The 14,641-nt window shown below is 43.3% G+C and overlaps 1 long non-coding RNA gene across 6 annotated transcripts in view; it reads right to left on the reverse strand.

Annotated features, from left to right (window-relative positions):
* Positions 1–14,641, reverse strand: part of LOC137301872 (uncharacterized) — a 135,494-nt gene that overhangs the window by 109,739 nt on the left and 11,114 nt on the right. The gene's annotated exons all lie outside the window — the stretch shown is intronic.

A 14,641-nucleotide genomic window follows, 5' to 3' on the forward strand; every position in this document is an offset into this window, starting at 1 on the left:
TCCTAAATCTTGAACATTTATATATCTATGTCCCTTCATTCTAGACCCCTCAATCATCAGAAACAGTATGTTTCTATTTACTCTGTCCCGTTCCTTCATAATTTTAATCACCTCTTAATCCCCTCGTTTATAAAGAAACAGCCTCAATTTTTCAAGCAATAATCATCATCCCGTGTTTTAAAACCACAATTATTTTTATCTCTTCAGATGTATGCAACCATTTGAAACAAAAACAGAAAAAGCTGGAAACACACAACAGCTAAGTCAGTATGCGTGGAGAGAACAAACAAGTCTATACTGTGGGCAATTTTAACCAGGAAACCAAGGTGATCGTGTGGAACATTGGATTTACACCCCACCCGATATTACTCGCCATTTCAGAATTGGGTTGGGTGTAAAACCAACGTTGCATCCAATCCCATCAGTTTCCCAACTGGCAAGTTAGGTTAAAATAGCCCTAACTATTTAAATAGTCTCAGGCTTGGCTCTTATTAACTACCCTCTTGATTTAGATTACGGCCTCCATTGAATCAGAGATTAGCTGACAGAACCACTATTGAATTCCATAATAAGGGACAATTTCCTTGAAAATAGTTTTGAATGATTCCTTCTCTGTTGCCTGTTATTTGGTCTGTTAAACGGTGGATAAACAGAAAACAGCACTGGTACAAGATCTGGAATTAGTTTGCGTCCCATAGGTATCAGTAAAAGTAACTAAAAAATGTCTTGAGAGACTACTCAAAAGATCAATATCTATTTAATGAAAAACATTCTGTAGGTTGGTGATCCTCAATGAATATGCCAACTCAACATCCTAACCGAGATCTTCTAAGAGCTCCCTGCGTGATAGGAACATAGGAACAGGAGTAGGCCATTCAGCCCCTCGTGCCTGCTCTGCCATTTGATAAGATCATGGCTGATCTGTGATCTAACTCCATATACCTGCCTTTGGCCCATATCCCTTAATACCTTTGGTTGCCAAAAAGCTATCTAACTCAGATTTAAATTTAGCAATTGAGCTAGTATCAATTGCCGTTTGCGGAAGAGAGTTCCAAACTTCTACGATCACTTAGTGACTTCTTATCAAATTCTTTTGTCTGTTGTCTTCATCAAGGCATTAACCCACTTAATATAAATGAGTTAACCTCTTTGGTAAAATAGCAGAGAGAAGAACTTGATATTGAGCATTCAGACAATAATAATGAATAGCATCATTTCCAAGTTTTAAAATCTTGGAGCAATTCCCAATCTGGTTCCAGATAATGTTCAACCAGAGATTCATAGACCTATTAAAATGTCCTACATTATCACTGGAAATTTGTTTTTGAAAATAAAGATTTGTTATATCTAGAAGTTAAATTGCTTTGGTAATTTATAACAAAAATTGACTATGTATAATATATTAAAGCTCTTGCATATAGCTTCCTGTAAGTGTTATACTTACTGCCTGTAACATTTTTCCCTGTCACACTCATTTGATTCACTACAAACAATGCCACAGGGGATCTAATAATACTGTTGACAATATTTTAAAGGGCTTTTGATTCAATAAAACTTCAAGGTTTAGCTACCATTAACAAAATGATGACTATTTACTGGTAGCCAATAAATAGAACCACAGAACCATAGAAAAGATACACCATTCGGCCCATCGTGTCCGCGCTGGCTCGAAGAACAACCAGGTGCCCATTCTAATCCCACTTTCCAGCACCCTGTCCGTAGTGGTAGATGCAGGGTGCTATGGATCAATATGCTAAAATAGGTCTTACGTCAAAGTTCTATAAAAGGGGAATATACTGAAGGTAAAATGATTTCATATTTTTCAATAGATGTAGTGGGATGGAAATTGAGGTAATGTTTTCAGACTGCATCTTGATTTATGCTGTTGATTGAGTTACTGAATTAAACTTGCTGGAAAATATAACATCTACAGATTGGTTGTCAGAGGACAGGATGAAGCAGAGGGCAGCCAGGTCAGACAAGAAGCACTTAAACTTTGTTAGCATCGTTTATTGTGTAATTTACTAAGAAAGAATTGAAAACCTTTTGGGGTGAAATTTCACTGTGCAATATTAATAAGAGGTGCATTTATATGAAATCCCTTTGTCTGATATTTTAATGACGGTCAAAAGCCATTTCTATTAAACAAGTTTTTAAAATTGTTGTCAGTGGACTTTCATACGAATACATTAATGGAATCATAGAATGATACGGCACAAAGGAGACCATTCTGCCCATTATACCCATGCTGGTTCTTTGAAAGAGCTATCCAATTAGTCCCACTCTCCTGTTCTTTCCCCATAGCCCTGCAGGTTTTTCCACTACAAGTATTTATCCAATTCCCTTTTGAAAGTTACTATTGAATCTGCTTCCACCGCCCTTTCAGGCAGTGCATTCTAAATCATAACAATTCGCTGCCTAAATATTTTCTTCCTCATGTCACCTCTGGTTCTTTTGCCAATCACCTTAAATCTGTATCCTCTGGTACCGACCTTTCTGCCACTAGAAACAGTTTTTCCTTATTTACTCTATCTAAACCCTTCATGATTATGAACACCGCTATCAAATCTCCCCTTAACTTTCTCTGCTCTAAGGAGAACAACCCCTGTTTCTCTAGTTTCTCCGTGTAACTGAAGTCTTTCATTGCTGGTACCATTCTATTAAATCTCCTCTGCACCATCTCTAAGGCCTTGACATCCTTTCTAAAGTTTGGTGCCCAAAATTGGACACAATACTCCAGCTGGGGCCTAAACAGTGTTTAATAAAGTTTTAGCATAACTTCATTGCTTTTGTACTCTATGGGCCCGATTTTAGCACCTGCTATCGGGTGCGTTCTCGGCGGGGGGGCCCCGAAAATCGCGAAATCCAGGTGCGGGACCGGATCGCGCCTCGATCCCGCCCACTTCCGGGTTCCCCGCTGACGCGCTGGCGTGCGCGCGCAGCCCCCGCTGGTGGGAATCCCGCAGGCAATTAAAGCCAGTGGGATGCCACTTGACAGTATTTACTTTGCTTGTTCAGCTCATTAACTGGCCTGATTAAGGGACTGTGTGTGATTTTTGATCAACATGGGACTGTTTCACACACTGGGGGAAACACTCCCAGGTCGAATGGACGTGTTGCATGTCAGCCTGTGGCAGCTGCAAAGGTCCATTTGACAAGTGGCGGGGGGAGACCCTCACCCATTGCAGGAGGCCGCTCTGTCACTTGGGACAAAGTTTGGCCTCCACCACCCTCCTCCTGATGGTCAAAGTCACCAACCTGCACACTTACCCCGGGGTCCGGAGACAAGTACCTACCTTGCGGACCCCCTCAGATGTACATCTTCCGGATGGGGGCCGCCGTAGCTGCAGTCATGACCTCCTCGGAGGGCAAACAGCATCACCAACCTCACCAGCCTCACCATCCACGCCGTCCACCTCTGACACGTGGAGCTCCACAACAGAGTGCTGTGACACATCCACCTGTACAGCAGGAGGGAGGGCTACCGCAGAGAGAGATGCGTCGCAGAGGGCACTACCCTCGCCACAGGGTCCACAGACCGAGGCTCAGCTTCCTGGACCTCTCTGAGCAGCAGTGCACACGGAGGTTCAGAGTCACTCGACATGTAGCCGTGGACATCTGCAGCCTCATTCATGCCGAGCTGCTCCTGGCTGGCCCGTGCACCATCTTCCTACCTGTCGCTGTCAAAGTCACCACTGCCCTCCCGAACTTCTCCTCCACAGCCTTCTAGGCTGCAACCGGAGACATCCCCGATGTCTCTCAGTGGTCTGCGCAGAAGAGCCCTGCAAATACACCTACACCCACTCTGCAGTGACACACTGGGTGGCATCAGTGGTGGGTCCTCATAGTGATACCCAGGAGCGGGCATTATTGCACAAACCGGACAGGATTCGCGAAGACATGGCAGTAGTGGCGCCAATATAATGTGTGATGTGAGTTGTTTTGAAATTCAATATAAGTAACAACCATGACAAACCCTCAAACACCCTTGTGCATCCCCTTCATGCTCATGACACGTTTGCCTTACGCTGCCTACTGCACATATGTGATGCATGCCCTGTGGCTGCAGCACAGGTGGTGGCAGGTTGAGTGGGGCTGGCCGTGAGAGAGATGCACGAGAGGATGAGTATGGGATAGAGCCATGAGATTGTATGAGGATTGGGTTGCGTGTTAGTGGCGGGATGAGTACTGGCGAGGTGAGTAGGTGCAGGTAAGATGAGGATGTGGTTTGAGTGGGTATGAGGGGTGATGTGACAGAGTAGTGTTGGCAGTGCCGAAGGAGATGTGGGGTGGGGGCGGTGATGTGGCAGACGGAGTGTAGGGGAATGAGTACGTGTACTCACTTTGGCTGACCTACTAAGGTCATTGAAGCGCCTCCTGCACTGTGAGCAGGTGGGCGATATGTTGGTGGTGCAGGTGACCCCCTCTGCCACCTCGAGCCAGGCCTTCATGGTGACGGAGGCGGGCCACTTCCTCCCGCCCGCCGGGTGGAAGATCTCTGTCCTCTCCCTCCTCCTCACCCCATGTATTGATACCTGGAGTGAGGCATCATTAGACTGAGAGCAGCCTTCCCCCTGGGCTGCTCCATGCAGTCATCTTTGGTATTAGTTGCAGCATCTGTCAGTGGAGGACTGCCCCTTTAAATAGAGCGCCTCCAGCTGACAGATCGTACTGCGCATGCGCAGCCCGCCCGACGCGCAGATCAGCAGCGTGGAACTCGGAGGAGCAGGTACGTGAATCCAATTCGTGGTTTGCCTGCTACGATCGCGCGGGAAACCCACTAATTTCACCGGGCGCGTTGATGGACCACCCGCCGAGAACCCGCACCCCTGGTAAAATCGGGCCCTATGCCTCTATTTATAAAGCCAAGGATCCCGTATGCCTTTTTAACAGCTTTCTCAACTTGTCCTGCCATTTTCAAAGACTTGTTTAGTACATCCCCAGCTTTCTTTGTTCCTGCACCCCCTTTAAAATTGTACCTTTTAGTTTATATTGCCTCCCCTCATTCTTCCTACCAAAATGAATCACTTCACACTTCTCTGCATTAAGTTTCATCTGCCAGGTGTCTGCCCATTTCACCAGTCTGTCCATGTCCTCCTGAAGTCTGTTACTATCCTCCTCACTGTTTACTACATTTCTAAGTTTCATGTCATCTGCAAACTTTGAAACCCTGTTCCGTATACTCAAGTCTAGGTCATTAATATATATTAATATATATCAAAATAACATGTTTTGCAACCCACACAGCTTCTATATGAATGCCTCTGACTAAATTCCTCTGTATTCTTTTTTAATACCAACATTAGCACATTTCAGGTTAACATTTACATTTTAAAAATGCACAGCAGAGCTGAGTATGAGTTTATTAAGCATTTGGAAAGGAATAACACTGGTTAACAGTGCCTGTTGAAAGGGAATAGTTTAACGCCTTCATTAAAATATTGAAACTTTCTGATGACACAATTACCAACAACACAAAAGTAGGAATAGCGAGGAGGACTATTAAGGATTTTGGGATGAGATAGATAGGTTAGCGGAATGGGCAAACAGGTGGCAGATGCAATTTAATATAAGTGTGAGGTAATATATTTTGGGAGGAAAAATAGGGGATGGGAACATATGCTCGATGGAGAGATGCTGAAGGGTATGGACCAACAGAGTGATCTATATAATCCCCTGAAAGGGTGAGTTCAGGTAGATAACGCCATTAAAAACAAATCCAACACCATTTTGGGTTTTATATAGCGATATAGAATACAAGAGTAAAGAAGTCGTGATAAATGTGAACAAGACGTTGGTTAGGCCACTGTTAGAGTACTGTGTGTCATATATTCCTATGTGTGCATTTTTGCATATCCCTTTATAGAAAAGACATTAAAGCCACGGAGTACATAAAGTGTAGATTCACCAGGATGATGCCAGGGATGGTAAATAATAGTTATGAGGAGAGACTTGAGATACTGGGACTTGTATACTGGAGCAGACAAGGCTAAGAGGAGATTCAATTGAGGTTTTTGAAATTATGAAGGGTTTTGACAGGTTGAATAGGGAAAGAATATTTCCTCTGGTTTGCGAGTCAGAGACATGAGTTTCCGCCCCCCCACCATCTTAACTGACACACGAGAGCTACCCTCCCAAGGCAGCCTGAGGCCTACTTTACATGGAAAAGTCATGTCCATAGGTACTGGCAATTCTCCAGTTTGTTACCTTTGTGGCCATTTTTCCTGTTTAAGGCTCTAGAGAGTCAAGGTGCTATTTGACTCTGAGGTCCAATGCAATTAAGCCTGATCCTATCCTCAACCTACACCCATGTAAACTCAGTTCTATCAATGGTCACTAGATAGTAATGAGGAACAGGAACCTTCTCAATGCAGGAATGCCAAGATTAATTGTAATGTCCTATTAACAACCTTGGTTTACATCAGTGAACTCAAACAAGGGACTGAGCCTGTGATACTTCTATTCTCCATTGCTCAGTGTCACATCACATGGTTTACTCACCGTCAGAGCACCTTGAAAAATCCAAACTCTAATTTTTTTTTAAATTGCTTCATTTCTTTTTGTCTTTTCATCATCCTGGGCCTAAAACCTAATCTGAAACCTTACTGGCTCAGGGATGTGATATGTTCAGCATTAGATTGATCCAGTTCTGTGAATTTCTAGTACCACAAACAGTCCCAGTTGTTAGGCCATCTCAGGTGCAGGGAATAAACTGAGCAATCCGTCTATGTGAAATAATACAGTATAAGCTTATTCCAGATTTTTACAGGTCACATGTACATAAAATATGCTTTACTGTAGAAATTCTGTATGACATTCCTGTTACTCTGTGCAAATGTACTTATTTAGTCTGGCTTCACTCCCAGTCTCTCACTATACTAACCAATAGCTAGTATACCTGATTAGACTGTTGAAGAAATCCTCAATGGGAATGCCAATCACAAATCACAAACTTGAACAGTGTGTTTACAATAATCACTCATTTAAATTTGCACAACATGAATCTTTAATTTTTTTTTACCAGTTGGAAAATTGCATATACTCGAGAAAAATTATTTATGACAAATTTAATAACCACTTGGATATAAATATAGCATCGCAGCTAAATCCTTTTAAATAAATTACCTGTTGGCTCCCAAATCTGATTCACTTAACACAAATAATAAGTTAACCAGAATTAAATATTAAAATGCTGGAATGGAAACTACACTTCTAACTGCAGTGAAATGAGATAAACTGTTTTCGATGTTCACCTTTTGTCAGCTCAGAAGACTTTGACGGAAAGTAAAAATACTTTCCTTATGTAGGCCATGATCCAGTGCAGGCTCTGACTGCGTGTAATTTTTTTTTTCAGAAACGCCATTAAAAAATCTCACAATATGTTGATAATTGTCATATTGTCACAATATTACACTGTGACATTTCTAGTTTTCAGTAACCCTTACTTATGTTGCCCATATTCTATTCCTTTAAAAAGGCAACATATCAAATACTTGCTGCATGTCACTTCCAACTGTTGTAGACAGATAATGACAGTCTGCTGTGACCATAGCGACGGGTGACTCGACATCGAGAATATTTTTCATGATGTTATACATAAGTGTTATACACAGGGGATAATGCTATAAGATTTTAGACCCATCAGCTGAGGGAATGACAAGAGTAAAGATATAGGAGCATTAAAATTTGGACTATATGCTGAATCTGAAGTTTCTGTGGTGCTGTTAAATCCCTGTTTCATGTGTGAGTTGTCGTTCATATCTGTGGATTGGTATTCCCAAGTTAGTTAGTTAGTTAAACTCCTCTCATCTCCACTGCATGATGCAATGAGTTCCCTCCAGTGTTCTGTTTTTTTTATTTGCCATCTGCCATGTCTCCTGGGTTGATGACTGCTGTTACGATGTCTCTTTTTAATGGAAGTCGATCCAGTGCAACCTAAGTCTACCTCATCTTCTGTTTCCAACAACTGCAGCATGCGATATTGATCTTGTCAGCCTCCGCTCATCCATTTGTAAGATATAGCTGTACCACGAAAGCCAGAGATGATGTACCGATGTACTGATGTCAAGCAACTCTCCACAGTCATTGATACCCCTATTCTTCAATTTGAAGCATTTAAAGGGAAGCTAGATTAGTACATGAGGGGGAAAGGAATAGAAGGATATGTTGATAGGGTGAGATGAAGTCAGGAGAAGGAGGTTCGTGTGGAGCATAAACACTGGCATAGACCTGTTGGGCCAAAAGGCCTGTTTCTGTGCTGTAAAATTCTATGTAATCCCATGTAATTTATCTGACCGGCTTATCCTTTTGATCTTTTGCAGGTACATTTTTTTTTTATTCGTTCTTGAGATGTGGGCGTCGATGGCAAGGCCAGCATTTATTGCCCATCCCTAATTGCCCTTGAGAAGGTGGTGGTGAGCCACCTTCTTGAACCACTGCAGTCCGTGTGGTGAAGGTTCTCCCACAGTGCTGTTAGGTAGGGAGTTCCAGGATTTTGACCCAGTGACGATGAAGGAACGGCGATATATTTCCAAGTCGGGATGGTGTGTGACTTGGAGGGGAACGTGCAGGTGGTGTTGTTCCCATGTGCCTGCTGCCCTTGTCCTTCTGAGTGCAGCGGGCACAGAGTGAACAGCTTGAGAGTTTGGTAAGTGTGGGAGTTCGGTGAAGTGAGGGAAGGAGGTGCTGCTTTGCCTTGCTTTTCCTAAGTTTTTCCTCAGAGTGTCGGCAGACCTGAGCAGCAGCACACAGAGAATGGGGATAAAAGCAGCAGCAGACCAAGGCCTGAGAGTAGGGATAAAAACAGCAGCATACCTGCAACAAGAGAAAACTGCAGTGTGACGTCACAGGTGAGGCAGGTAAGTGATTGGTAGTGACTGTGGGCTAAGTTTTAAGTTAACATATCATGAAATTTTACAAACTAAACTTAATTTAATTAATCTAATTAAACAAGCTAAATAATTTGATTAACACTAAATTGATTAATTAAATAAATAAAATAATGGGAGTACAGGAGATGTATTGCTGCTGCAATATGTGGGAGCTTGTGGACATTTTTGTCCAGGGCGACTACATCTGCGGTAAGTGACTGCAGCTCGAGGAACTTCGGCTCCGAATTGAGGAGCTGGAGTCCGAGCTGCGGACATTGCCAAAAATCAGGGAGGGAGAAAGCGACCTGGATATTTTGCTCCAGGAGGCAGCCACACCCCTTAGATTAAATACTTCAGAATTGACACGTGGTCAGGGACAGGAGAGTGTGACTGCGAGTGAGGCAGGTATGGGGATCCAGGAGGTAGTATTGCAGGAGCCTCAGTCCCTGTGCTTGTCCAATAGATTTGAAGTTCTTGCAACCCTTGTGGACAAGTGTGGGGACTGCGGGGACGATAAGCAAACTGACCACGGCACCGCGGTACAGGAAACCGTTTGAGTGGGGGAGTGAAAAGGAAGGTGGTTGTAGTTGGCGACAGTATAGTTAGGGGGATAGACACTGTTCTCTGCAGCCAGGAGCATGAGTCCCGAAGGCTATGTTGCCTACCCGGTGCCAGGGTTAAGGACATCTCCTCCGAGCTGGAGAAGAACTTGGAGTGGGAGGGGGAGGATCCAGTTGTCGTGGTCCATGTAGGTACCAACAACATAGGACTAAGAAAAAGGTTCTGCTGAGAGAGCTTGTGCAGCTAGGGACTAAATTAAAAAGCAGAGCCACAAAGGTAATAATCTCTGGATTATTACCTGAGCCACGAGTAAATTGGCATAGGGTCAAGAGGATCAGGGAGATGAGTGCGTGGCTCAAAGATTGGTGTGGGAGAAGTGGGTTTCGATTCGTGGAGCACTGGCACCAGTATTGGGGAAAGAGAGAGCTGTTCCGTTGGGATGGACTGCACCTGAACCATGCTGGGACCAGAGTTCTAGCAAATCAAATAACTCGGGAGGTAGATAGGGCTTTAAACTAAATAAGGGCGGAGGGAGGGTCCCAGTGGAGAGAAATCTAGAATGCTAAAGAGAAAAGACAAAGAAGCAGTGCAGGAAAGTGATTGGGGTAAGGATAACCAGATAATCAGGAAGGGACAGAGCATACAAACAAAAGGCAACAAATAGGGTCCAAGTAAGAAAAAATGGTAATAAAACAAATAGGGCCATAGTACAAAAAAATGTTAAGATGTCTAAAGGCACTGTATCTGAAAGCATGAAGCATTCATAATAAGGTAGAAGAATTAACAGCGCAAATAGATGTAAACGGATATGATATAATAGCAATTACAGAGACATGGCTGCAGGGTGACCAAGGCTGGGAGCTGAATATCCAAGGATATTCGATATTTAGGAAGGACAGGCAAAAAGGAAAAGGGAGTGGGGTGGCGTTATTAGTAAAGGATGAAATCAGAGCAATAGTGAGAAAGGATATTGGCTCAGAAAATCAAGGTGTGGAATCAGTCTGGGTGGAGTTAAGAAGCACCAAGGGGCAGAAAACACTGGTGGGAGTTGTGTATAGGCCTCCAAACAGTAGTGGCAATGTAGGGGATGGGATCAAACAGGAAATTAGAGATGCATATAACAAGGGTACTACAGTAATCATGGGTGACTTTAATCTGCATATAGACTGGCCAAACCAAATTAGCAATAATACTGTGGAGGATGAATTCCTGGAGTGTGTACAAGATGGTTTTTTAGACCAGTACGTTGAGGAGCCAACCAGGGAACAGGTTATCCTAGATTGGGTATTGTGCAATGAGAAGGGGTTAATTAATAAACTTGTTGTGCAGGGTCCTTTAGGGAAGAGTGACCATAACATGATAGAATTCTTCATTAAGATGGAAAGTGAAGTAGTCCATTCCGAAACTAGGGTCCTAAATCTATTCAAAGGAAACTATGAAAGTATGAGGAGTGAGTTGGCTATGATAGATTGGGAAGCTTCATTAAAAGGCATGATGGTGGATAGGCAATGGCTTACATTTAAGGAACAAATGCATCAATTGCAACAATTATACATTCCTTTCTGGCGCGAAAACACAAAAGGAAATGCGGCCCAACCATGGCTAACAAAAGAAATTAAGATTAGTATTAGATCCAAAGAGGAGTCAAATAAAGTTGCCAGAAAAAGTAGCAAGTCTGAGGAGTGGGAGCAGTTTAGAATTCAGCAAAAAAGGACCAAGAGATTGATTAAGAGGGGAAAAATAGAGTATGAGAGTGAACTTGCAAGGAACATAAAAGTGGACTGTAAAAGCTTCTACAAGTATGTAAAAAGAAAAAGATTACTGAAGCAAATGTAGGTCCCTTACAGTCAGAAACAGGAGAATTTATAATGGGGAACAGGGAAATGGCAGAGCAATTAAACAAATACTTTTGTTCTGTCTTCACGTTAGAGGACACAAATAACTTCCCAGAAATGCTAGGGAACCAAGGGACTAGTGAGAAGGAGGAATTAAAGGAAATTAGTATTAGTAAAAAATTAGTGCTGGAGAAATTAATGGGACTGAAAGCCATTAAATCCCCAGGACCTGACAATCTGCATGCCAGGGTACTAAAAGGGGTAGCCATGGAAATAATGGATGCCTTAGTTGTCATCTTCCAAAATTCTATAGATTATGGAACAGTTCCTACAGATAGGAGGGTGGCAAATGTATCCCCACTATTTAAAAAAGGAGGGAGAGAGAAAACAGGCAACTACAGACCGGTTAGCCTAACATCAGTAGTAGGGAAAATGCTAGTCTATTACAAAGGATGTGATAACAGGACACTTAGAAAACGGGATTAGACAAAGTAAACATGGATTTATGAAAGGGAAATCATGTTTGACAAACCTACTGGAGTTTTTTGAGGATGTAACTGGTAGAATAGATAAGGGAGAACCAGTGGATGTGATTTATTTGGATTTTCAGAAGGCCTTTGATAAAGTCCCACATAAGAGGTTAGTGTGCAAAATTAAAGAACATGGAATTGGTGGTAATATAGTGGCATGGATTGAAAATTGGTTAACAGACAGGAAACAGAGAGTAAGAATAAATGGGTCTTTTTCGGGGTGGCAGGCAGTGACTAGTGGGGTACCGCAGGGATCAGTGCTTGGGCCCCAACTATTCACAATATATATCAATGATTTGGATGAGGGAACCGAATGTAATATTTCCAAGTTTGCTGACGACACAAAACTAGGTGGGATCGTGAGTTGTGAGGAGGATGCAAAGACGCTTCATGGCGATTTAGACAAGTTGAGTGAGTGGGCAAATACATGGCAGATGCAGTATAATGTGGATAAATGTGAAGTTATCCACTTCAGAAGGAAAAACAGAAAGGCAGAGTATTATTTAAATGTTGATAGATTGGGGAATGTTGATGTACAAAGGGACCTGGGTGTCCTTGTACACTAGTCACTGAAAGCAAACTTGCAGTTAGGAAGGCAAATGGTATGTTGGCCTTCATTGCAAGAGGATTTGAGTAAAGGAGCAAGGATGTCTTACTGCAGTTGTACAGGGCCTTGGTGAGACCACACCTGGAGTATTGTGTGCAGTTTTGGTCTTCTTACCTAAGAAAGGATGTACTTGCCATAGAGGGAATGCAGCGAAGGTTCACCAGACTGATTCCTGGGATGGCAGGACTGTCATATGAGGAGAGATTGGGTCGACTCAGCCTGTATTCACTCGAGTTTAGAAGAATGGGAGGGGATCTCATTGAAACATATAAAATTCTGACAGGGCTAGACAGACTGGATGCAGGGAGGATGTTTCCCCTGGCTGGGGGGTCCAGAACGAGGGGTCACAGTCTCAGGATACGGGGTAGGACATTTAGGACTGAGATGAGGAGAAATTTCTTCACTCAGAGGGTGGTGAACCTGTGGAATTCTCTACCACAGAAGGCAGTGGAGGCCAAGTCACTGAATATATTTAAGAAGGAGCTAGATAGATTTCTAGACACAAAAGGCATCAAGGGGTATGGGGAGAGAGCGGGAATATGGTATTGAGATAGAGGATCAGCTATGATCATATTGAATGGCAGAGCAGGCTCGAAGGGCCGAATGGCCTACTCCTGCTCCTATTTTCTTTGTTTCCATGTTTCTATATTTCTAGGTGGTAGAGGTCGTGGGTGTGGGAGGTGCTGTCGAAGAAGCCTTGGCGAGTTGCTGCAGTGCATCCTGTTGATGGTACATACTGCAGCCACAGTGCGCCAGTGGTGAAGGGAGTGAATGTTTAGGGTGGTGGATGGGGTGCCAATCAAGCGGGCTGCTTTGTCCTCAGGCAAGTGGAGAGTATTCCATCATGTCATGGTCGAAAGACATCAGATTTCTATCTGTCCATCTTTTCTTTCTTAATAACCAAGGGGTATAATTTTCCTCTAGGTTTTACTTTGAATGAAAAGTAGACATGAGTGGTTTGTTTTTTTACTTTACTCAGAGCTCAGAGCCTAAAATGACTGTAAATACGAAAAGAATAGGAAAATGTATCTTGAAGGCCTTGGTAAGGAGCTATCCTGAGAAACTTGAGCACAATTGTGCAGACGACGATATATATATATATACACAGCAACTAAAAGTGAGTTTTGAACTCCTATTCAGAACAAAGGTTATTCATATGAAGGAAGGGCAGAGAGTTTATGAAGCAACACAGCAGTGACAGAAATAAGTAGCAGAGAGGATTTTTCAGCCACCTAAATTATGTGCATTGGCCATTCATACTGCAACAAGAGCTCAAGAGGATGAGACCCCAGCAATGTAGCAGATCTAGGAGGAGCACTACACATAGCAAACCAACCCAGGGAATATTGGGATAATCTGGTCATGATAAAGGGCCAGTGCATATGATCCTCAAAATACCGTAACTGAGGTGTGCCTTATGGCCCATAGCCTATAGTCAACCACCTGCACTATACTATTAAATACAGCAAAAATATCACCACCCTCAACTTGTATCCCACTGGGACCTCCCAAGCATCCACAGGAGACATCCTAGGCATTGGTCACTAATGTCTCCATTATTAGATTAAAGAGGTAAGTGAAGTCCTGTTTCAGCACACACTCACCAACATGCACTTCAGAGGAGAACATCAGCAGTGGGAGTGAGGTTTTCAGTATTGGTGGCACTCCTTAAGGTACAAGGCATCATTGGTTGTATGCCTGGAACCATGCTTGTGAGTATCAACAACAACTTGCATTTATATAGCATCTTTAACGCAGTAAAACGTACCAAGGCGCTTCACAGGAGCGTAATCAAACTAAAAAGGCAAAGAAGGAGACATTAGGTCAGGTGACCAAATGCCTGGTCAAAGAGGTAGCTTTTAAGCAGCGTCTCAAAGGAAGAAAGCGAGAGGGAAAGGCGAAGAGGTTTCTGGAGGGAATTCAAGGGCTCAGAGCTTTGTCGGCTGAAGGCAGAGCCACCAATGTTGGGCCGAAGGAAGTGGAGGTACACAAGAGGCCAGAGATGGAGGAACACAGAGTTGTAGGGCTGGAGGAGGTTACAGAGATAGTAATCCTATTGCATATCTCTCGGAAGAGCAATTATTCCATCAATGGGTAAATGTTATGCAATCCCCACAGGTAAGTAATGCAAGCAAGTGCAAGGGCCCGATATTAGGAGGGAGGCGGGTTGCCAGCGGGGGGCTCGACTGGGCACGTGGGTAACCCGCCCTGTAAAACTGGTGGGTTCCCCACGCGATC

The sequence above is a fragment of the Heptranchias perlo genome, chromosome 34, assembly GCF_035084215.1.
Source record: "Heptranchias perlo isolate sHepPer1 chromosome 34, sHepPer1.hap1, whole genome shotgun sequence".
NCBI classification, from domain to species: domain Eukaryota; kingdom Metazoa; phylum Chordata; class Chondrichthyes; order Hexanchiformes; family Hexanchidae; genus Heptranchias; species Heptranchias perlo.